This window comes from Camarhynchus parvulus, chromosome 15 (assembly GCF_901933205.1).
Source record: "Camarhynchus parvulus chromosome 15, STF_HiC, whole genome shotgun sequence".
NCBI lineage: Eukaryota > Metazoa > Chordata > Aves > Passeriformes > Thraupidae > Camarhynchus > Camarhynchus parvulus.
In genome coordinates, this window is record NC_044585.1 from 9,644,332 (window position 1) to 9,669,206 (window position 24,875).

A 24,875-nucleotide genomic window follows, 5' to 3' on the forward strand; every position below is an offset into this window, starting at 1 on the left:
TTTTCAAGCTTTCTTTGGAAGACATTCAAAATAAAATGCATAAATACATAAATAAATAAATAACCACAGGGCCAGACACAAAAAGCCTTCTACAAACAGATGTAACATCCAAACCCAACCCGGGACAGACCACAGTGGGTTTGCTTTGTTTTACTCTGACCTCTCCTTTCCTGACTGCTTTTATTTCATGGATCTGCTGCTTTCCTAAGAAGGAATGAGTGGATCCCAGGCCCTCAGATTTCCAGGGAGAGAAGTGGGTCAGTGCTGGCACCCCAGATTTACAGCACACCAATGTCAACCAGCCCTGTGGTTGTGCAGAGTTATTCAGGGAGCTTCAAGAGCTCCTGAAATCCTACACTGGGAGCAGATAATTAACTGTTGGTCTCTTTCACCTTCATTACCCTGAACAAATACAAACATGGCTTTCAGCTCCAGATCAGTTTTGCTTATCAAGATTTTATCTGACAGCAAATTACATGGTTTTCCACCTGCCCTTGGAAAAATGCAAGGATTTTTCTCTCTTTCTAAGTACCCCCTGCCTCCAACTCACTGAGCAGAACACTTTGCTGGACTAGAACACAACTATTCCTCTTCAGGTAGCACACACAAAGAAACAATAATTAAGAAATCCCATATTTAATATGTATAATTCCTTCATATTATTGGGGGAAAAGGAGAGATTGCATGTTTGTTTCCTTAATTTTCTACACCTAAAGAATGCTGCCTTAAGACTATAAAACCATTAAGAAGAATTCAGTAGTGCTGACACCTGGCTCCTGAAGAAGTCCCACAACAATTCCAGCTCTCATAACCAGTTCTTATTTCCCAGTGGCCACAGCCACTCTCCAGCTCTGTTTTGCTTTTTGCTGCTGACAAAGTTGTTTGTGTTTTAATGCAAGGAAAATACAAAAGGCTCCACCATTTACTCCAACTATCACCATGCACCTCAAAGTGAAAGACCAAGTTAAATTCTCTTTGCAATACTCAAGTAAAACGGGCTCAGTTTGTGAGTTACATGGAAGAGACATTTCTTGCTTTTCATTCTCCAGATGTTCCTGCAGCCCCAGAATTCACCGGTTCTTACACTTTATGCAATCATAGGATCTTTAAGGTTGGGAAAAAACCTCAAAAAGATGGAGCCCAACCTATCCTACAGAGATATCTAAATAGAGAAAAGTACATGAATGCCTGGAGGCGAGTTAAGCTCTTACATTTCCCAGTCCATGCCAGGTACAAGATTCCAAATGTGAGCCAGGCACATGCTGCTTCCAGCACAGGAGACAGTCTGGTATTTCCTAGAAACCACAGGGCATTTCCTCCTGCTTGGCTTGGCTGTATGTTTTGCCTTCCACAAATTCCCTCTGCAGCTTCCCAGTCCCATGATTTGCTCCAGGGACTCTGGGCTCAGCTCTCACCCAGTGGCCATGGCACCTTTGGCGGGTGGCTGCCCTTCTAGGAAAGGCACTAACAAATACCAGTGGCTCTTCTCACTTCCCTCCCAACTGTCCACGCTCATTCAGGGGATTATTTTCTACCTTGATGCTTATTGTGATTTTTTTTTTTTGCAATGCCAATCCCACATCATGAGTTACCCTATTCTTATAATCCATTTGTACGGTGTTTTCCACCGGTTACAACTAAAGCCCATTACCTCTACACATGGCACCATTTTATTTGCAAGCACTCATGCTGTTTCTGCTAGAAATTAGACTAAAAAGCTCAGAAGCAGGAGCAGAGGAGCAGCTTTTGTCGTGCAGCAGTGGGGAGCCCTTGTTTACACAGCAGAGAGTTATCAGGGCCCTGGGGGCTGTGCAGGAGGGGTGTGGACAGCCCAGATAACAACGGCTCAGCAGCCACAGGGGTCAAGTTTAGATGCAAAGACACCACTCCTGTGAAGGCTCAGTAATACCTAACAACATTTTACACTGCTGCCCAGAATGACACCATTAGCAGAGAGTTATTTCTGGGTGCTAAACCCAAAACAAGCCTGAAAAAGAAATAAAATTGCTGCTTCTGAAGGCGCTGTGAAGTTCAATACAACAAACAAAGTCTAAATGTCAGGAATAAAACACTGCAAACTCTAGGAAATCTAGAGTTCTCTGTGTTCTGAAGACTTTGTTACATTCAGAATCATTATTTCATTTTGCTTCTGGAGGAAGCTGCTTATTTCAAGATGATTGTATTCTTCCCTGATTGTATTCAGGCCCTTCCAACACATATTTTTTAAGGTGCCAAATGATTAATTGGAAAAAAATAAATGCTCTCTAGGTACCAAGCAGAAAAATAAGGAGTGGGAAGAGGAGCTGATCCTCTCCTTGGCTGGTGGAGGAGGTGTTGGCTGGGGGCACTGAGAGCAGTGCAGAAAAGCAATTTATAGCCTGTGCAGCAGCTCAGAGGAGAGGGAGTGCTGAGGAAGGAAGTGACAACAACCCAGGAAGATTTTCCTTGCCAGAAGATGATTATTAGCAAGAATGAAGAGTTTTAGCTTTTCTTTTGAAGATCTCTTTTCTATTATTGTCATCACACTCCTGAAAGACTCAAGGCAGTCAACACATGAAGCCAGGCAAGGTACAGCCATTTCCTCCATAAACAGAATACTCAGAAAACTGGAAAACCAATAATTCCAAAGGAAAAAGCAGTAAAGAAGGGTCTGGTGTCTTTTTAGCACACAAGATAAACTCAGATTAGAACTTTTCTAATTTATGATGACAGAAAAATCTCCCAAATCAAATAAAACCCATGCCTGATTCAGGTTTCAAATGCTGTAATTCTCCAAGCTTTGATGTTTAACTTCCCAATTCTTACACCAGGAGCTAGGGAAAAAAAATCTACTTAATTTTTCTATAAAATCAAGCAGCTGAGCTGTGTCCTGCTTTGCCTCTGGTTCTTCTAAAATGAGCCATTATGATTATGCCTCTTTCAGTCTTCCCTTGGAATTAAGTTGGGCTTGGCTACACTCCAGGGCTGATTACTCCTGCAATTTCCCGTTCCTGAAAACGATGCACACACAACATTGGTCCAACCAGCCCCAAAATTACCCCTAACTCTGGGTCAATGCAGACATTTATGAGCAAAACCCTCCTGCACTGATGGGAAATGAAGACCTGGCACAGGAGGAACCAGCTCTGAGAGATCTCCTGAGTCAGAAGCTGCACAGACAGTTTCAAAAATATCTTTGTTTGCCAAGGAGCCCGAGACATCAGCCAGCCAAAGTGACAGCCCACAGCTTGAGTGTGAATGTTCAGAGCTAAATTCCACTGGCATGGGTTGGGTATGAAGAGGAACTGCACAATGGAAGGAAGTTTTGACCATCTGCCTTGTTAATATACAACTCAGAGAAAAAATGGTGCTGATTTCTTGAAAAAGGCTGCTTTTTTTTTTTTTTTTCCATTTTTCCCTCTGCTTACTTTAAATAAAGCAGCAAAAAAATGTGGTCAAATTGCCCCTTAAGTGTGACACTGCATTTTAGCAGAGCTCACAAGTTCTTACAAATCCCAAAAAGTATTCCAGCTGTTCCCCTGCAGCATGCCAGGAAGATGCAACAGACCTCTACCTATTCATATCTTATGATATTATTTTGTAGCTGACTCTGCTTTGAATGGGATTCTGGGCTTGATGAGCACAAGAAGTCCTTTATAACCTAAATTATTCTACAGTTACTCTAAGAATTTGAAGGACTAAGAGGTGAATTACATATTTTAGAGCACTAACAGAATTATCAGAACATAACCTCTGATTGAGACCAACCAACACTGAAAATCCCACCACAATAAGAGGGTTTAAGGGTCATAGCCCGCAGATTTTAATTTGGAAGTACCCAAATGCCAAGACAGCAAGTGGGAAGAGGATCCCAGGATTTCCATCTGTACTTACTATCCATCCAATGAATGCTGCCCATAAGGAGTAAGTCATGGCTCCAGCTCCTCTTAATTCCCAGCAATCAGGTGGGATTCAGACTGGTGAGATCAGCCAACTCCTGCTTTAATTCACTGCTGAATGGAGTCAGTGCCTTGGGGAACGCTCCAGGCTGAGGCAGCACCTTCTGCCCCCACCCTCCCTGCTGCAGCCCCAGATAAAGAGTTCCAGGAACTGCCCAGCTGAGCTCAGGGATGAGCTCCAGACCTCCAGCGTGAGGGAAAGCTCCCCAGGCCTCCCCAACACCCCTAAACAGGACAGCACTGCCCCATCCCTGGAGACCAGCCCCAAGAGCAGCATTAAGGGAATTAATCCATCTCAGAACCTCCAGGGCTCTCCAGCCTGACCCAGCCACCTCCAGGGTGGTCAGCAGGTGAGGAGATGGCAGTGAGTGGCTGTGGTGCCTGCTCAGGTGGAGCATCAGCTCTGGGGTCCCAGCGCAGGGGGGATGTGGAGATGTTGGAGTGAGTCCAGAGGAGGCTGTGAAGATCATTAGAGGGATGGAGCAGCTCTCCCATAAGGAAAGGCTGAGAATTGGGGTTGTTCAGCCTGGAGAAGGCTCCAGAGATACCTTACTATGGCTTGCAGTATCTAAAGGGGCTCCAAGAGAGCTGGGGAGGGATTTTGGACAAGGGGAAATGGCTTCCCACTGACAGAGAGCAGGTTCAGACTCATGTCAGGAAGAAATGCTTCCCTGCCCATCCCTGGAAGTGTCCCAGGCCAGGCTGGACAGGGCTTGGAGCAGCCTGGGATAGTGGAAGGTGTCCCTGCCCCTGTCAGGGGCTGGAATGGGATGAGCTTTAAGGTCCTTCCCAACCCAGACCATTCCATGATCCCCCTGACCCCAGTGCATCCTGGGCTGGGCAGCACAAGCTGCTGGTTTTATGTGAAAAACTGGTTTTATGTGAAAAACTGGAGCTGCTGCTGCTGCTGAATGCACAAACAGTGCCTGGAGAAACACACGTGTGCCCCACGTGACTGTGAGCACTCACACAGCACATTCAGCTCTCTCAGATCCTAAGGAGCTCCACTGCTCTGCTCAAAAATCCTTTAAATAATGGATGTTTCCCTCTCCCATGGGCAGTGGAGTACGTTCCAGTCCCACAGTACCAAGCATCTCATAAATGCCATCAGGCCTGACAGCCTCCCTGTTGCTATGCAACCCTGGGCTGCCTTTCCATGTGAGTTTTCCCTGCCTCTTCCACAGGGATATGATACCCAACCACCAATTACATCCCTGATGCTAAAGCCTGACAGCATTTCCCTTACGAAACAGGAGTTGTTTTTAGAGGGTGACTGGTCTAATTCTCCCCATTTCCATTGCTTCCCCATTGCTGCACAGGACTGAATCCCAACCCTCTCTCCCTGGAAAGGCCCAGCAAAAATTACAGATTTTTGTACTAAAGGAGCTCCAAGAGAGCTGGGGAGGGACTTTGGACAAGGAGGTGGAGGGGAATGGTTTAAACTGGCATAGGGCAGGTTTAGATCAGATATTGGGAAGAAATTCTTGCCTGTGAGGGTGGTGAAGCCCTGGCACAGGCTGCAGCAGCAAAGAGAGACCCAAAGTCCACCCTGCATGGATTCTGGCCCCAGCAGAGAATGTGGTCAGAGGAATGCAGATGAAGTTGGTTTTGCCAGGGATCTGGTTACCACCAAGCAGTGACATCATCTCCCTGCTCCTGCAGGGACTCCTGGTGCTGTTCTCCTCCTCATTCCACAGAGCATTTCAAAGACATTGGAGAGTTTGTCATTTTTTTTCTACCCTGCAAATCGAGCTGCTCTGCCTGGCTGTGAGCACTCACCACACACAGGTCAGGTGGTTCAGGGCAAGGCTGAAGATGGAGCAGAGGCTGACCCAATGTGCAAAAAGCAGACTAAAATCTAATTCTAAATATAAGCCCTGCTAGGGCTGGGTGAGCCACAACAGCACTTCCTCTGAGAGGTGGGAACGTACAACAGCACAGCACAGCAGAGGAACTAGCTGGGAACATCTTTAAAACCTCTCCTATGTCATCAGATTAAATTTCCTTTCCAGCCTGAGCTGATAAGGAATGAAGCCCTAAGAAAGCCAAGGCAGCAGGAAGGAGCCAGAGGCTGGGTCAGGAAGATGCTGAGCAGTGAGAGGGGATCCAGGCTCTGCCCAGGGCACGTGTAACTCCCAGCAGAGTTCATAAAACCTGGAACAGGATCCCTCGACTTCAACACCGCAGGAAGCACAAGCCAGAACAAGGCAATTTCATTCTGGGATGCCAAGGAGGGGATAATTTGCTTTTTTTGAAAAGCTGCATAGTTGAAACCAACACCTCCTACTCCAAATGCTGCATTTCACAGCTCCCCTACACAGCTAACTGAGACACGAGTTAAACTTCAAACAAACATTCTTGGGAGAAAAAGCTCCCCTTAGCTTAAAGCCTGGAATTAAAGATGTAGAGAAAGTGATAGGATTTCCTGACAACAAGTGAATAACAAACATGCTCATTTCAACACACAGCTCAGGAGATGTTTTAGGAGACAGCAGTCAAAACATGCACACAGTCACCCCCCAGTGAACGTTTCCCAAAACTTTCACAATATTACCAGTTTCAATAAAAATGGATTGCCAGGATAGGGAGGCTGTGAGGGTGGTGGTGCCCTGGCACAGGGTGCCCAGAAAAGCTGTGGCTGCCCCTGGATCCCTGGAAGTGCCCAAAACCAGGCTGGAAAAACCTGAGATACTGCAAGGTGTCCCAGCCCATGGCAGAGGGTGGGACTGGTTATTTTAAACTCCCTTTCAACCCAAATTCTTCTGGGATTCTATGATTCCAAGGCTTGCATTCAGAGAAGTTTTTGTATGATACAATTTATTTCTCCTGAAAGCTGTCACTTACAGCTTATAAAAAAAAAAAGGCAGCAAGGTGGATGAGCAGAAAATATCAGCTCTAAGTCTATTTATGCTATTTTCTTCTTGTTTAAGAGCATGGTAAAAATCAACTCCTTGCAATGAGCATAAGCGAAATCACAGAGTAAAGTCGTTTAAATAATTATTCTTGCCAAAATAATGAGAGAACAACAAAGGCAGCCACCAAATGCCCATCACTATGGGTTTCTGGCCCAGATTTATCTGCCAGCTACGTTCATGGCCTGTTAAACCAAAGAGAAATTATTAAGAATGAAAAAGCAGGAACTGTTTCAGCACTGGCCCTTGTATCTTCATTAATTAAACTGAACAGTTTCACTCCTCCCCCCAGCCCCAAACAAGACAAACAACTCATTTTTAAAGCCTGCTTGCTGCAAACTTGCTTCCCCTTACCCTAACAGCTCCCTGGGAATTTAAAGATTAAATTTAAAGATTAAAATTCCATTTACTGATAGTACCAAAATATTGTTTTTGAGAACAACTCACTGTGTTCTCAGTGAATATTAGGGCAGAACAATTCAGCAACCATTCACCGTAGGGCCTGTACCTATTCCAAGTTCAGAATCAAAGTGCCAACTTGTAGTAATTTCTCTTTACAAAACATTTGTTGAAGGATGTTCACCACAAAGGACAAACTTTTTGCAGATAGATTAGGGTACAACATAAGAGGCAGTGCAGATCAAAGCTCTTTTATAAGCAGAGACACAGTCCCAGGTGAATGCAGGGGAGGAACTCAAACCAGGACCCTGCCCTGCTCCAGAAAGGGATCCTGTTCAAGGGGAAAAGGCAGAGTCCATCAGCTTTCCCCAGCAAAAAGCTGCACAAGCTTAGAATAAAACATCTGGGAAGACTAATAAAAACTAGGATGGGAATTTCAGCCTCTCAAACAGAGAAAGGGCTGTGGAATTCAACAAAAACCCTCAAAAGGACTAAGTGCCCTCCCAGCATATGCATCAAACAAATCACTCCACTTCCATCTTTATTTTGGAATTAAAAACTGAATCCAAACTAAGTACCAGATGACTTTTGAATGAAAACAACATTTTCTTTGACTGCCTGGTATACCAAAAGCAAACCACTCCTAAATGCACTCAGGTGTTATTTTTAGCATGTACCAGAGCAATTTAGGTAAAACACATCGACCACACTCAGCCCCAGAATTCATCTTTGCTGTTCTGTGTGAAACACCTCTGAGGTTTTCCATGACTTTTTTTAGCAGTGTAAGTGGAGCCAAGGGAATCAAACAGCTTGCCCTGGTTTTATTGTATGGCAACAAACCTCGAGACCTAGAACAGTGCTGGCTGTGAAACCAGATCTCACACCTATAATAGAACCATGACCCATAGACCCTGATTAAATCTGAGGCCATGTTTAATGCATGTATCTCTGCTCCTCTTACAAAGACACCAAGCTGATGACATGAGATGAAAATGGACAATTAACTCCATCAAAATACCTGAAAGAAAAATCAGCTTCTATTTAAAAGGTCTCAGTGCAAAGCAAAAGCTTCTGCAAGCTCAGCTACGGATTCGCAGATGTGAGGGTGAAGAAGTTTACTCACACTGACTTAAATTGTGCTGCCTGAGTTGAATTTGGAGAGCTTTCTGTGCTGTGTACGAGGCCAAGTTCTCCACCAGCAGCCACCAGTGGCAGCAGGGAAGGGAGGTGGAAGCCCTTGGCTGTGTCAGGCAGGAGTTCATGGGCACAGCTGCTCCTTCTTTAAAAACTCCATCAGCCCCGAGTGTCTGCTCTACACTACAGCCCCAAAGCAGCACAGAAACCAGCTTACATTAATTACACACTTTTTACTCATCCCATAGGTTTTTGTAGCACAATGTCAGTAGCTCCAAGGACTAAGACTTGCAATCAAGTAAAAAATACCAGCTCCGGGTCTGTATTCAGCATTTGCCACAGATACAATGGCACCAACCACAAACTTCTTGGAGTGCTCAGACCTTAAGTTTGAGCCCAAGTGAAACCAAATTCCCACTTAAAGCCAAGCACAAGCAGAATTCCTGCTGAAACAGAGGAACAGCAGCTCCAGCACTTTCACCAGGGACTTAAGTGAAAAGGTCACCCCGTGTCTCCTGATTTCTGCTCTGTAAGCAGTGCTGGGTAGGACAGCAGAACATTTGTCCTCTGCAGGTTTCACATTCCCATTTTTCAGCCTTCTTCTACACGAGTTGTTCATTCAGATGATTCCAATAAATCTAAACCACCAGCTTAAAAAAAAAAGCCAAGAGAACTTCACCATGCTAACACTGTAACAGTGGTTACCAAATATTTTCTTCTTCATTCTTTTGTGCTTACTTGACACTATTTTCTTTCCCAGTCTGTCCAAACAGGACATGGATAGCAAGCTGGGACAGAAATGCTCTACCCAGTGCTGATAGAGAGCAGTGGAAAGTGCCATATTCAAACACCACACCTGCCCAAGGAATGCAGCGTCACCTGCGCTCATTCCCTGAGCAAACCCCGCCAAAGCTGCCTGTGTTTACACTTCACAATGAGTAACTGTTTTGTTTAATAATAAAAAAGAAACAAAAACATTTTAGCCACTTCAGAGAGTTTGGATTTACCCACATGTTGGCACCACGGCTTGGGGCCCCTTTCCACACAACTCAACCACAGTCACTGGTCAAACATTGGGTTTAAATCACCAGTTTCAGATACAACTCAAACCACTGGTTTCAGCTCCTCTCCATGAAATAAACAGAATAAACCAGATTTGCTTCCCTTTCACTCCCTATCACCCCAAACCTTTGCTGCTTTGCAGATGTGCCAGAACTAGAATTGGGGGTGTCAGTAATGGCCAGGAAAGTCATGGCAGCTGCAGCCCTCAGGAAACCAGCCTCTCCTCCTCCTCTTTGCCATGCCATGGAATACACAGTTCTTCCTGAAAATAATCTGGAGACCAATGGAAAAGGGTGGGGAAAAGGCTCTGTGTGGTACAGAACTGTGGGGAACCAAGAGCTCTTCACCTTTCCTTTGCTTCCAGGAAATGCACCCTGCCTCTGCCACGCCACAGCCTTCACAAGGCACACTGACCCTATTGCTTCTATGGCATGACAAAGTAGGAAGAACCCTGATAAAAAATACCTATTTTTCAATAAAAGAAGGAAATAATGATCTTTTATGTTGCCTGCACAGTGACAGCACTTCACTCTTCTTACAAATTCAGCTTGAAGCATTTTTTACTAGAAAATCACAAATACTGAAGCACACCCAAAGCCATGCTGGCCTGCTGGGGAACTGACCAACACCAGCCCAGTTTCAGCCTAACTTTCTAATTTCAGACCAATACATGTCCTACCTTACTGTCTTGCTTCAAAATCAACCATATTTTTCCCATTCCCCAAATCTTGAAATGAAAACATCCACCTGTGCTGCAGGAAGAAAGCAGCTGGGAGCAGACAGACAGACAGCACTATCTGGAGGTGTTTTGGGGGCTGTTTTTAGATGGAAAAGCAGACAGGAGGGAGGTTTTGTTAGGAGATAAAATGCTGCAACAAACCCGAGGGTTTGCACTGATTTTTTTTTTCCCCTTGAGGGTCTCAAAAAGGTGCTTACAAGCTCGGGGGGCTCTGAGCTGGGCTGCCTCTTCCTCAGAGAGGAAAACCTCTGCTGACTCCGCACTGAAAACCTTCGGAAGGACTCTCTGCTCCGGGATGCAAAGTGCCTGAAGGAAGAGGTTCTCTTGAAAGGAGTCCTGGTGCCACCTTCCCCTCCACTCCGCTCATGAGCCACCGCAGTAGTGACTAAATTTAGTGCTTCCTGCAAGGATCTCCGCACTGTGCCCATCCACTGGGTCATGTGAGTTTGTGCCACTGTCAGTTTGTCTCCAAGGTAATCCATTTTTTTTTTTTTTTTCCAGCAGAGATGAAATATCAATATTCAGTAGCAATTAAAATATATTCTCCTTAACAACCCTGATTTATTTTGCGAAAAGTGATTCCATGTATAAAATATTTCCAGCTAAGGTAAACAGCATTGCACTATCACCCTCAGCATATTCCTAAAATTAAATAACCAAAGATGTGAGGTGGGAGATTGGTATTTGTCAAGTAGGAAAAAATAAAAGACTTTTCCTACTTACAATCGGCTTTGCAGAGTTCCATCAAAATATGTTTAATTCAGCCATGTTAAAGAGATAAATCAATGTTTAAATCCTGACACAGTCACTTGAAACGAGTCCATTTGCAAGCAGAGAATTAGGTTTTCACTCTCATTTCAGAGCAGGAAAAGCAACTCCCTTTTTAAGCCAAGCTTTTCTTCTGCTGTAAATATCAGAAGGATAAAACAAATCTTATTCTCCTGGCTCGGCCGCTCGACAGGTGAGAGTACACTGACCAAAGTTCTGGTGCTCCTATACAATCCATTTAGCAGCAAATCGATTAGATCTTCTCAACAATGAATCCAGCTCCTCCTCAGAAAACTCTGCAGCAGGCTGTCAGCAGCAGAATCCCCTCCTCACCATCCTTGCTGCCTCCGGAGCCATCCTGGAGAGCTCTCCCGGGCGGGCAGAACTGCGGAGCAGCGCAGGGAAACGCGTCCAGCCCTCCTCGCGGGGCTGCTCAGAGCCTGCCAAAAGAGCTGCTGGATGACATCAGCTCCTCTGCTTCCAAGTGGGGGACAAACACAGGGACTGTCCCCACTCCTCCTGTGCTCACATGGCTCTGGATGCACAGCTGTTTGCAGCACGGCTGCCTCCCAGGCTGGCTCTGCTAAGGCACACACGAGGTTACCGGCAGGAGAAACGCTGCTGCTGCTGCTGCTGCTGCTGCCTCTGGAATGCTGATCCCTCCTCTCTGTCCCTGTGCTCCGGGGAGGAAACAATGAGGAGGTGACCAGCCGCAGAGGTCTGCCCAAGGAAGGAGCTGGGCTGGGCTTTATTATAGTACAGGCAGGGTTCCCATGGCAACGCAGGGAACAGCATCTGCTGGCTCCGGAGCAGGCAGGAGTTGCACAGATCTATTGGAATGATTCATAGTTTGCATACGTCACGTGGACTCACTGATTTTAACCCTTCCTGGGGAACGTGGCTCTGCCAGGGAACGTCTCACACCCCCACCAGAAGATTCCCACTGGGAATCCTACACCTACACCCTCGTCCTGCTGCTCAACGGGCACCTGGGCAGCGCCAGCACCTGTACGTGGCTCACTGTGCCATTCATGGCCTCAAAGAGGACACGTCCCAGCCAGTGACTGCTATCAGCACAGGATAATGATTAAGCCAGAGGCTCAAAGCAAAGCTGAACAGGTCTGACCATTGGAAGCTGGTTTTTTCCACTTTTCTACAGCATTCCCTGTTGTGAGGAACAGCCCCATGTCCTTCCCTAAGCTCTGCTCCCTCCCCAGCTGCTGGGAGATCATGGCATTGGTACCACAAACCCAAAATGATTGAGGGTAATGAGAGGACCCCAAGTGTCACCAGCCATGGAATCTTGGGAACAGCCCACTTGGGAGGGCAGCAGGAATAAAAGCTTTGAGTTTAAATCAATACATCTCAGTTTATGACGTAAGTTTGGACTTAAAAGTCCAAAGTCAAGCTGTGACTAGTTCAGGACCAAGGGGAAAGAGGCAAGACAGGCACGTTGGGAGCTGCTCGCTCTCTTGTTTGTTTAAGGGGGTTTGTGGCTGTTGCTTAATTTGCCATACAAAGTACCATGAACTTGCATCACCCTCTGCTCCTCTGAACTATCCAGGAAGAGAATCAGTGGAAGAAAAAACTTCTAGATAACATTTGATGCAATGGCTCTTGCGTAAGGTTCATTGTATCAGAAATGTGCCTTGCAGACATGCATGAACCCAAGACACCCTGAGGAAATAGGGTGCCTTCCCTTTTAATCCCTGTTTTTAGGAGCTCAGCTCCACCAACTTGTAACTTATCTCCAGGAAAACTTCACTGACAACTATGTAGCTTTCCCTAACTTATTCTCATTTCTGAACGTATTTGCTTTGAACAATTGCAAATTAGCAGCCTTATAAAAGCCCTCGGTAATCAAAGAAAATCCAGCCAACAGCGAAAAATCCTTTTTTTCTCCCCTCATACAGCTCTTCTCTTAAAGAGCTGCAGGGTTATTTTTGTATGGAAATGGAAAGAGAGAGTTTTGACCAGACTCCCCAAGAGCAGGGCGTTTCTTAGATTTGTAAAGAAATAGGAAAAAAATAAATTTATCTACCAGAGTTATGGATAATCCTCCATGAACTATGGAGATCCTGCATCCAAGGCTGGAATTTAAGACTTAGTGCACATTTTCATGCTGTTAAATTAAAGTGTGATATTTCAAACATCTGTGCCTTTGCAAGTGCAGCTCTATGCCTGCTGCAGTGCAGGGATTGTGCACTCTGCCATTCCAGAGGGTTTCAGGCTCCATCTGATGCAGGAGCCCCTGAAATAGCAGCCCAAGAGCTCTGCCTGGAGCTGCCATGTGAGTCAGCCAGCAGCTCCTTCACCTCACCAGGATGGGCAGAGCAGAACATAAATTTAACTCCCCATCTGGAATATCACCTGGGGCAAACAGGGGGAGAGGCAGAGCCAGATTTCACCCAGGATGCAGAGAGCAAAATGTTCCTACAGCTCGCTGCAAGGGCTCCTCACACGTGCATGGAACTTGAAGGATCTGAAAATGCTCTAGAGAATATATTCTAATTTTTTATTATGCCTCTCCTGAAAAAGAATGTTATACCAAATATACAATTTTTGTCCTCAGAAGACTGGAAAACTGCTGACTTGAGTCTTTCTGCAAGACTAAATTTAGGATCTTCTGGCACCACGTGAACACACTGCTGGGTATTGAAGCATCTAAATTACTGCTTAGATTTACACCTCAATTAACGTCAGGGCAAAATGCTTTGGAGAACAATCCAGATGAACCTTCACCATCAAATTCAAATAGTCAGAGATTTTTCCAGCACTTCAGCTAAACTTGCAGGGCAGTGGAACAAGACGAGCTTTAAAGTCCCTTCCCTTGGAGGCACCTTCCACTATCCCAGGTTGCTCCAAGCCTCATCCAACCCGGCTTTGGACAATTCCAGGGATCCAGGGGCAGCTACAGCTTCTCTGGGCACCCTGTGTCAGGGCCTCACCACCATCCCAGGGAAGGATTCTCTAACTGGCCCCCAGCCCAGCAGTTCTGGCTGAGTGCGAGTTTGTTCCTGAACAAGAACAGCACAAGATGATCTTCTGCCCTTGACAAATTCAAGTGATTATCTCACTCTGGGGCTGTCAGGGATCTGCAGCTCCAGAAAACAGAGCACATACACACAGCTACCCAAACTGCATGACTAATTACCTCAGTATAAATGGGACCTCGTTATTCAAACATTGCTGGATACTTCCATTATTAACATCTATTCCACCTACAGCTCAAAACCACAACCCTGCACAAAGGCCTAACAACCCTTGTTTCTCCCCTTATTCAGTAGAAAACAAGATTCCATGGTTACATTATATTTTCCAAAAGCCTCTTGCAGCTCATTTGGGGCCTCACCTGCTCTCAAACACATGTAATTATGTTAATGACTCTGTGGGATTGCAAGGTCAATTTAAAGAAGGCCAGAAAGCAGCAGAGCACTGCACACAGCCCAGGAGGGGCAGCGGGGACTTGCAGCCTCTCCATGGGTGTGAGTCCTTCCAGCCCATGGGGTTCCCCTGCCACCAGCTCCACCCCAGCACCATGGAATGGGGAAAGAAATCCAGCTGAAGACCCATCAAAACACCTGGGAGTAGTTTTCACCTCAACTGGGTCCCCTGAAGGATCCTTTGCCAGCAAAGCAGATGGGACAGAAGGATGGGCAACCTTAGTCTGGACTAAGTGTGACAACAGTTTCTGCTCTTCCCATGTGGCAACCTCAGTCAGGAATTCACACTCTGATGGGTTCCTCCTATCACCCCCTCCCCCCATCATTCCAGTTAGCAATTAGCATTAATTCAGGCATTTCCAAAGGATTTTCTGAGCCATCATCCCACCTACAAACAGCAGCACCCAGCACTTGTGAGGACCACAGTAGCTCCATTCCCACCTTGTGACACCCCGGGAGCAGAGCCTGCCCTTGTAAGGCTGTCCCAGCCCTGCATTCCACACCAACTCTCCTTCTGCTTCATTAGTAAGAGAACTTAATTTAACCTCTTGTGCTTGGCATGATGGACTATTTAAAGATGCAGCACTGGGCTGGGCTCGGTTGCATGGCTCCAGACTAAATTACTCTTGGGCTCCTCAGACATGACAAACAACTCATGGTTTTATGGGCTCCTTGTTTTTGCCTCTGTGTTCCGTGTTTTGCCAATGGAATTGTCACATTCCAAGAAGGAGCAGCAAGCATTCCTTACTACTACATGCAACACCACCACCATGAAGATTTTACCGTATCACCTTCCAATTCTCATTTAAAGGAAAAAAGAAATGCTTGGCTGCACCTCTGGCTGAGAAAGAGCAAAGCTCAACAGCTGGAGCAGAGGATCTGCTCCATGGCAGATACCCAGCTTGCCTCCATTCCAATCCAGGAACTCCCATGACACTTAAAACCACCAAGGCCTTTTGTCTTTGGCTCTGTTACCTGTTCTGTTTTGTGGGTTTTTTAAAATTTTCATGGTGATATAAAAATGCAATTCACTGAGATGGCCAAACAGCCTCACCTGTAGAAAGGCACTCCACAGTCAAAAGAAAAAGGGAAAAAAACCAAGAGAAAGCAAAATGAGTGGAATGGATGAAGTGTTTTAACACAAGGACTTTGGACAGCGTCCATACAGAGAAATCTCTTTTGTAACCTGAAACCCCAGGTATCTCAATATTTACACCAAATATTTGTTTTTGATTCTTACTTTCGTTTTCTACTGAAATTAAGCAAGTTACATTCATAGCTACAGCTCTAATTAAAGGTTATTCACAATCTTGGACAACTTGCAGCGAGACCTCGGTGTTCCCCTTGCACATACCATCTACAAGTGGCTGAAATTCCAAACTTTTTCCTTCTGCTAGGTAATTTTAAAAGCCCCCAGAGGCCTCACAAACCAGTGAATAAGGAGAGGCTGTGAAAGCAACAGGTTCTGCATCAATATGGGAAAGTTTACACAAGCACACGCTGATATGAGAGGTTTTTAAAGAAAGGTGCAAAAACATTCCATAAAAGAGCCCATCAATGGCTACTTTAGAAAGTATTTTTTTAATAGAGAAGTAAAAAAAAACCTTAAATCTGCATTCCTTGTTTTCCTTACAGAAGTACCCTTGTGATAAACAAAACACATTAATAGTTTTCATGACTGAACAAATGCTCCACATATTTGTTTATACCTGCCAGAGTAATTTTTCCATTCTACTTCCATGGTGATCCTTGATGGGATCAGCAAAAAAATGAACTTTCTCATTTTATTTGTAATCAAAAAGTCAACCATCCTTTCTCTGCCTAGGATTCTAGGAACTTTTGCAGTAGCATGTCATTATTTCAAGATTAATAAAAATCTGTAAGTAAGGGTGACTGTGAAATAAAGATTTTTACTCCAAGTTTTTAAACAATTTAAATGCAACTACCAGTCATAATTGTAACAACTAAAGTACAACAGTATTTCAGAAAATGCCAATTGTTTTGTCCCCCAAGCTACACTTCTCCTGAACCTAAGCAAGGCCCAGTTAAACATCCTGAACATACACAGCTTTTGTGCCTTGAATTGTTTCAGTGTAACACAAAGCTATCAATGTTAAAGCTGAGGAAACCAGCTAAAAATACACAAGGTTGTTTGCAAGCCCATATCCATAATCCTGCAGCACTTCCCTTCTAGCTCAATGGAGAAGGAAAAACTGAAAAAACAGAAACAGGAAATTCCTACAGCACTGAAAAGGACTAAAACAATTTTCTTTACATTTGTTTATGTCCAAGGGATCGAGCCAAGCAAAAGAGGGATGGTTACAGGTTGTTTTTAATTTGTACAAACAAAAATCCAGGATGAAGATGTCTGCAAAGGATCTCCCTACACCAGGGAGGGAAAACAAAATAATGCCAGAGCCAGGGCTCTCCTGGCAAGTCCAACATGGAACAGTTTCTGCTCCATGACTCAACCCAATGGACATGTTAAGCATAGATAACCAAAAGACATCTTCAAAAGAGACTTCTTGGGCACAGAACATGGCCTAAAATACCTTCACCTGCTGAACTTTTCTCCCAGGGCAGGCAGGGTGAGTGGAGTGCACAGAAACAAAGCAGAACACACTGCTCCTGCTCCACACCACCTGCCTGAGGAGACGACAGAGCATTTGTTCTCCTCACTGAGGCTGCTCAGGAAATCTCCAACTACTGAGGGCTCAGATCTGACTCACAAAATTCACAGAACACTCTGAAGAAAGAGCTTTTTTTTTTTTTTTTAATGCAAGGGATTTCCTTCTTCAAAGATCAGTAACAAAGAGCTGCTTCTGAACCCATTCCAGCTGCTCCTGGTGTGATCACACACTGCCCAAGGCCTGTCTGAACACCGCTCCTCCATCCTCTCCCTAAAAATCACCATTCCATGTGGAATCAGGCACTGCTTGATGGCAGTAAATTGACCAAACACCGGCTGTAGGTTAATACAGTAATTCCTTCACCCATTTTAACCTATTTGATGATGAGAGCAGAGGATTTATCTGAGATGGCTGTATAACCCTGAGTGCACACAACTTCTTTTACTTCCAGGTCTCTCAGCTCTTGCTGCCTCCTCCTCCTCCCAGACCCAGCACAACAGCCCCATGTTGCCACATTTCCCAGGACATGGACAGCCCTCAACCCATTCTGCCTCCCCTTAGGTGCCAGGGATTTATTTCTCTCCACCATGAGTCACTAAACTAAACACGACATTTTTCCAAGGCTCCAGATTTCCCTGAAGTTGCACTTTAAGAACACCTGTGTCCTGCAGTACAAATCCTGTGGTATCCTGAGGAAAGTCCTCCACCAAGAGCTACTTTCCCTGTGCTCAAGCAGCTCCCTAAAATCACCATTTCCTTTCAGCACAGTAAACGCTCACTGGATGCACGAACAACTCAGCACTGCTGAAGGGACAGGAACAATAGTGGGAACTTGGCTGTCTCCCAGCATCAGCAACACGGACAACAGCTTGGGAAAGCAGGAACTGAGTCAAAACAACTTTAGATCAAAATATTACAAGGGAGGCAGCGAAGTTACCTCTGCTTTGTGTGTGTAAATGAGGTTTAACAATCCTCTTTAGCCTTATGTTACAGAATGGTTTGGGTTGGAAAGGATCTTAAAGATCATCCCTTCCACTATCCCAAGTTGCTCCAAGCCCTGTCCAGCCTGGCCTTGGACACTTCCAGGGATGGGGCAGCCCCAGCTTTTCAGGACAATCTGTGCCAAGGCCTCACCACCTCACAGGGAAGAGCTTTTTCAGAAGTGTATTCATAATTCCAGATTTAAAATAAGGGGAGTGAGGGCAGGCACGGTCAGCCCCACTTCCAGCTGCTCTGAACCTGGAACAACGCAGTCACTACAAAAAAAAATGACCAGGTCTAGAAATGATTACATCTTACTCAATGAAACCCTTATTGCAACAAGTTAACCTAGAATGTGCTAGTCCATGTGAGCATTTAATGGTAAATTAAACTTAATGCCACAGCTCATTAGAACAAACTGCTGTGCCCTGAGCACGTGTCCCTGGGCTGGGAGCAGGGATGTGGCTGTGGGCCAGCAGCACTGCGTGGTGGAACAGCACTCCCTCGTGTTCCCACTGGGAACGGGGCTCCTCAGCCAGGCTGACCTGTCTGCCTGCTCTCAGCAATGCCACAGACACCACAATTCCTCTTGTACAGCAGCAGCCAGGAATTGGGGAAATGCCTTTCCAGATTTTCCTGTGCGAGGGCGTCATTTACCCAGGTTATCGAGAGGTAACCCGGGTTATCTGCTCCTGCTGGCACCAGGACAGCTCACCCCTGGGTGGGAGGGGGTTTTAACTCTTTGGAAGAAACATCCCCACCACCAAAAGCAAATCCCAAAAGGAAAGAGCAGCACAGTCCACAGGAACTTTCCAGAAGTGCAGAGAGAGGGAAGGCACAGCACAGCTGTACAGAGCCCCTTCCCTCCCTCAGAGCAGGGATAACCCCTTGAGAGCAGGGATAATACCCTCTCAGAGCAGGGATAACCCCCTCAGAGCAGGATGAGCATCACCCATGGCTCCAGACAATGATTTCAGTTTCCTTCCATCACCAACCCACCTCCTCTCACAGTGACACGTCAGGACAGTGGTTATTAACCAGCTGATGCTTCCTTCAGAGTCACCTGACAAAACACATCAAAACTACTCTTTAAAGGTAGCAACCAAAATCTTGTCAAAACAAACTCTAAATCTTACTTCTTCCTTAAAAACCCCAATTTTCTTTTGATTTTGCAATTGTTCAATTCATGACTATCAATAAAGATCTTTTTAAACCATCACAGTGCTGCAGAGGAACGTTTTATTTAAAACAAGCACTTGCTTTGAGTGCTTTCAGGATTAGCATTTCTTTGCTGCTTGAAAAAATGACAAGTGCCAGATTGGGAAAAAAACCCAGTCCATCAGGACTGGTACCAGCATGGGCAGGAGGCCAAAACTGAGCAGTGAACCAGAGCAAGAATTGCTGACAAATGAGAAGGCCAAGGGCAGGAACAGAACCACCAGAGCAGTCCAGCAGAGGTTGTGTCCACCAGGAAGCCAAAAAAAAATTGGTTCTTGGACAAAGGGCATTGGAACAGGAAACCCCAGAGCTGTGGCTGCACACCTGGCATGACCAGTCTGACCCTGTGACTGATGATAGACCATGCAGCTGCACCTACAGGGCTTCCTGTGCAAGCCAGACCTAAAGATGTCTTGTACCAACTGCAGCAGAGCTCCTCACCAGCTGGAAAAGTGGTGATGGATACCCCATGCACACTGGAAAATACTCAAATATATACAAGCTGTGGAAAAAAAGGTGTCACTGGACACAAAGACATTTCTCAGAAACCCAGAGGTGTCACCCACCCACCACAGAATGCAGATGTGTGGTGGTCACACCATTGCACACAGACTGGGGCAGACCACAGACCCTGCTGAGCTCAGAAAATGCTGTTTGTCACAGCCAGACACATCCTGCCCAGAGATCAGGAGAGCAGTCAGCAAGGAATTAGCAAAGAGCTGGCACTGAGTGGGTCCAGTGATGTCCCACAACTCCACCACTGCAGGAGTAAAGCAAAGACACAGCACAGGAGATGCAACCCAACAGTAACTCCATAGAGCAGCTTTAAGAGCAGATTTTTGTCATAGTATTTTTTAATTAAGAGTTGTAGCTTCTTCAGGTATGTCTGCCTAATGAATAAAGCATCTTAGCTCCCCAAGACAGATTAAATAACACTTGACAACCAACCCCAGCATCTCTGGTTACTCCTGACTGTAAGTAGAGAGAACAGATAAGTATCTCCTCAGCAGCACAGAAAGTGACAGAAGGCACAATTGTGCATGTCCCTTAAATTTCTTTTTTTAACATCATGAATATCAGAGCTGTCATTCTAATATTTTCTTGCAGTAAATCAGGAAGTGTGCATGAATGAAAGTAAGGAATGCTCCAGGGCCCCTAAAAGAGAATATACACCCAGAAAATACAACATCTTGTTCTGTTACAGCCTAGAACTGCACAAGACTGGAGCCCACCATCCCAGGCACCTTCTGGACTGATCCAAAGTTTGGGTTGGTTTGGGATTTTTCCCCTGGCCTTATGGAAAATCTCATGTCAAAGCAAGAGCAGGGACAGAGCTCTTTCACATTTCTCACACTGACAAATCTTGAAAAACATCCTCCCTCTCCTCACACTAATGACTAATTTTTTAGTTTGCAATTTAAAGGAGGCTTTTCTCTTAAAAATACATCTGGTCAAATTAAAAAACTGAATTAATGTCCGAGCACTTCCATGTTCTATGCTACTACAGTCTCCAGCAGGAAAAGGTTTTCAATAAAATGCCCAGTTCTTCAAGCACAGTTTTCTCTATCAGCTGCAAGAAATTCACAGTGGGCAATCTCACCTCGCAGCTGATCAAAGGACATACAGGCAAGGATTGCAAAACTCAAAATGAGAGAAGGAAACTCTTTGCTAGAGTTTTAAAACATAGCAGCCAACAGCTAACATGAAAAGGTTTGGTGCTGATCACATGCTGAATTGACAGCTGAAAAAATGAAGATCAATGCAAACTACAACAAGCAAATGAAACCTGATCTTTGATGAGTACAGGAGAAATTAAAACATTAATTAGTTCAAAGCAGTACAGTATTTATTCATAAAGGCTTTTCAGCTCAAATTCATGTTTTATAAATGTGAAAGTTTCAGACACACAGCAGTCCCTGTGCAAAGCTGGCAGGGCAGCACAGTCAGAGCCTGCTAAAAAGAGCTTTTCGTGACAGACAGCCCTGAGGAGTGTTGGAAGAGGAAGTGCTCACTGAGACATTGAAAGCCACGAAGAGTCAAATTAAAAGGCAAGAAAGGAACTGTAAAATGACACATTCCTAAAGCTGCTTTCCTGGAATAGCAGTGGCTGTACCAGCATCAGGGCAGGAGGGTTCTGGGGCAGCAACCCCAGAGCCAGGCAGAGCTTTTACACAAAGAGGGAAGAATATTCCTAACACACACTAAACTAAACCACAACTCCCATGGTTCTGCATAAACAAGGAAGAAATGTCGATTCCTGAAAGGGTTTTCCAAGGCACATTCGGGTAGGCGACAGTTGTAAGTATTAGAGATAAAACAGCCTTTCTCACCCAAAATAAATCCTGAGCTTCATGTTAGTACTCAAAAAGGAACTGCTGAGGAAAGCTTCAGCACACAGGAACACTCCCAGGATTTCTGAAAAGAGTGGAAACAGCCAGCTCTGGGAGCACACTTACCCACAGATACTGCAGGAACTTCAGCAGACGTGGACAGTAATAATACTCCATTTTCCACAGCTCCGAGTTAACGCCAACCCATCCCTGTTGCAGGCAGCTCCCGGGCTCTCCCCGCCTCCAGCACCAGTTAAAAGCAGAGTGGAGCAATTAAAAGCAGCATGAATAATGTAATAATGTTCTGAGTGTGTCTGGCCCCACGTCACCACCACCACCAGGAGCTGGGGCTCCTCAGGAGCAGTCGCTGAGCTACCGGCGGCAGCACGTGACTTAACCACTTGTTATTGAGCAGCCCACTGCTCCCAACTCCGTCATCTGGAGTGGCTCAGGCTGGAATTAGTGACAGGACTTTGGGTTTTGCAGTAAAGGCCCTGCAGGAGGAAAGGGAAGCTCTAAAACCCCTCAGTTATGAAACGCTCTGAACAGCAGCGGGGTCGCTTGCTGACCTTGTTTTGGGTGATGTACAGGAAAGACAAAAACCCACACATGTAACAAGAGGAGCTGCTGTTTTTATGTTCTTTGAATATAAAAATGTCTTTTGTGAAGGAGAAGAAATAGACACAACCAAGTAACTTTTTATACAGCCCTGGAATGTTCCCAGGGAACGAAAACTGCCAAAAAAGGAAGAAAGCCCAGGCAGAGCTTTACCCACCCCCGGGTCGTCCTCCTCGGGCTGGGTCTAAAATAGAGAGTGGTGGAGTTGTTGGACATCAGCAGTGGGTGGTTTGTGAAGAGCAAAAATGGGAATTGTAACACTGTTTCTTTTTTACTTACATCCTTTTTTGATAGGAAAGGGAAAGATAAGTGACAGGAGCTCATCCAGGGAGGGCAGCCTGTTCCCTCCCAGCACTGCTCCAGCTCTCACCCTTCCCAGGGAGGGACAAGGCTGAGGTGATACAAAACAGCCTCCAAGATGCTGCTTGAAATTTTGATACTTCAAGGAAACTACCTCTCACTTTTCTAATCATCCCCTATGAATTCCTGTAGAGCTCAACCAAAGTATTTTGATTTTCTTCCAGGTTGCGTCAGTTTTTGGGGTAACAGAACAACTCAAGATGGGGTTCAGAAGGAACAAAGCTCCAGTATCAGAGGCTTTACACAATGCAGAAAAAGAGAAGGTGTGGTTTTTAGTGGGCAGAAGACAGACCTGTCATGGGCAGAACTGAAAACAACTGGTGAACTGTGACAAGCCAAACCATAAATTCATCTGCACATGTTTATAAAATATTTATCTTCTCTCCTTTGCACTTCATTTCCAAGATATTTTAGGAGTCAGCTCATGATTTTCTTCAACAAATCCTTCTCCACCCACACATCTCAGTCTCATATAAATGCATCTTTCTATGGAGACCATTAGAGAGTTTTTCCTCCCTAAATGACAAAAAAAAAAAACCCAGACTTTAATATAAAATAAATAAATAATATGCTGAGAGACTTCAAAATAACTCCTGCCTACACCAGTCCTAGTAGCAGTGCTCTGTTCTAACTCCTCAAAGCAGCAGATTGGGTTATAACCCAAAGCTGCACTAAAGCTGCTCCATTTCCAGCTGAAGGTACAATTCCTCCAGCCCCACAGCACAACTGCAGCTCCTTTATTTGGAGGATGAGTCCCAGCACACATTCCTCAGGTTTTCATTCCCAACACTCTTATCAGTCTGCATGACTCAATCAGGAATCCAGGCTTGTGACTGAGTGTCAGCTCTGATGGCATCACACAATTTATGGAAACACCTCCTGAGCTCTGTGGCTGCCCCTGGATGGGCAGGTAGGGCACTGAGAGGGAACAGCCCCACATCCAACCACAGGTACCAGCCCAGAGAGGATTTGACTGCTCAGGGCTCATACCTGTCCCTTCACCTGCATTCCGGGTCCAAAGGAAAAGATCCCTACAAGAGCCCAAGGCCTTGAGCCTGCTGCAGGCTCTGAGATTTGCAGCTGAACCAGTGAGAGAAACCCCTCGCTGTCCAAAGCACAAAACTTAATTTTTATACCTACTCTGTGCTGCAGCAGGGCTAAAAGAGGGAAGTACCAGCCATAGTAAAACCACAGATGACAACAGCCTAGCAGGAATCTTTGTAAAAGCCTTACTCTGTTTTTTAATCAATACAAACTTAAAATAGCTGAACAGTGTGATCCAGATGAGTGTTAAATCTCCAAAGTATCATCCTTCGCAATTTCAAACACCAATCCCATACTACCACTTGTATTTTGCAATGGTTGATTTCAAAGTCATCCTATGTAATGTTCTAAAAGCCTAATTACAAGCAGATTCTCTGGAATATAATCACAAATAAATGACTTCTCCAGAGGTAAATTATATTACTGAACCTTGCTTCCATTTGGAATTGTGCTTATCTATAAGAACCTAGCTCATCAGCTGTCCTGGAAAATGCCATTCAAGCAGTTGTTTACTATCACAGACAGATGTGGAATAATGCAACAAATTGATTCTTGCAAACTCATTTGGCAAATATAAAAGGGTATCAATGTCAGTTCTTCACTGCTTTAGTGGTGAATGTGAACCAAAAAGAATTGTTTATTCTACAACAAGACTTGTCACTTTGAGCACTCAGTCTCACCAGAACAATACCAGTATACCCTCACTGACCAGCAGTATAGACTGGAGAATATATTTTGTCATTAAGCCAGCCACAAGGAAAAAGAAGTAACTTGAGAAATTGCTCAAAGCAAACAGCAGCACAATTTCACATTTCCATCTAATCTCCCTTTCAAGGGAAATACAGACTGCATTAGGGTTTCTGGGGAAATAGGGGATTTAAGTGTGGCTCCCGTGGCTCTTTCCTGACCCCTCGTGTCTGTCCAGCTCACACAGCTCGGATGTGTCTCCAGCAGAGGGGAGTGTTGGAACGTGCTGCCAGAACTGGGAACTGCGGCTCCGCACCCAAAATCTCTGTTTTCTCCAAGGAAAACAAAGCCATAACCTTGGTGCAAAAGAAATGGTTTGGTTTTACATAATCTTCTGCAGTATCTCTGTGGGGCTTTGGAAAACATCAGTACGGTGTGTTTTCCACCTCCCAAAAGCAAGTCAAAGCCCCTTCCATGCACTCACTCACACTTTACACCCAGGAGGAGCAGGCTGCCCTTTGGCTCCCATGGCACTGCACAACAATCACAGCCCGAGGAGCCTTTCCAAAGCAACACAAAGGAGCAAAGCACTTGGTTCCTCCTGAATTCCAC

The 24,875-nt window shown here is 45.2% G+C and overlaps 1 protein-coding gene across 1 annotated transcript in view; it reads right to left on the reverse strand.

Annotated features, from left to right (window-relative positions):
• The window catches only part of KIAA1671 (KIAA1671 ortholog), a 65,428-nt gene that overhangs the window by 10,650 nt on the left and 29,903 nt on the right, over positions 1 to 24,875 (reverse strand).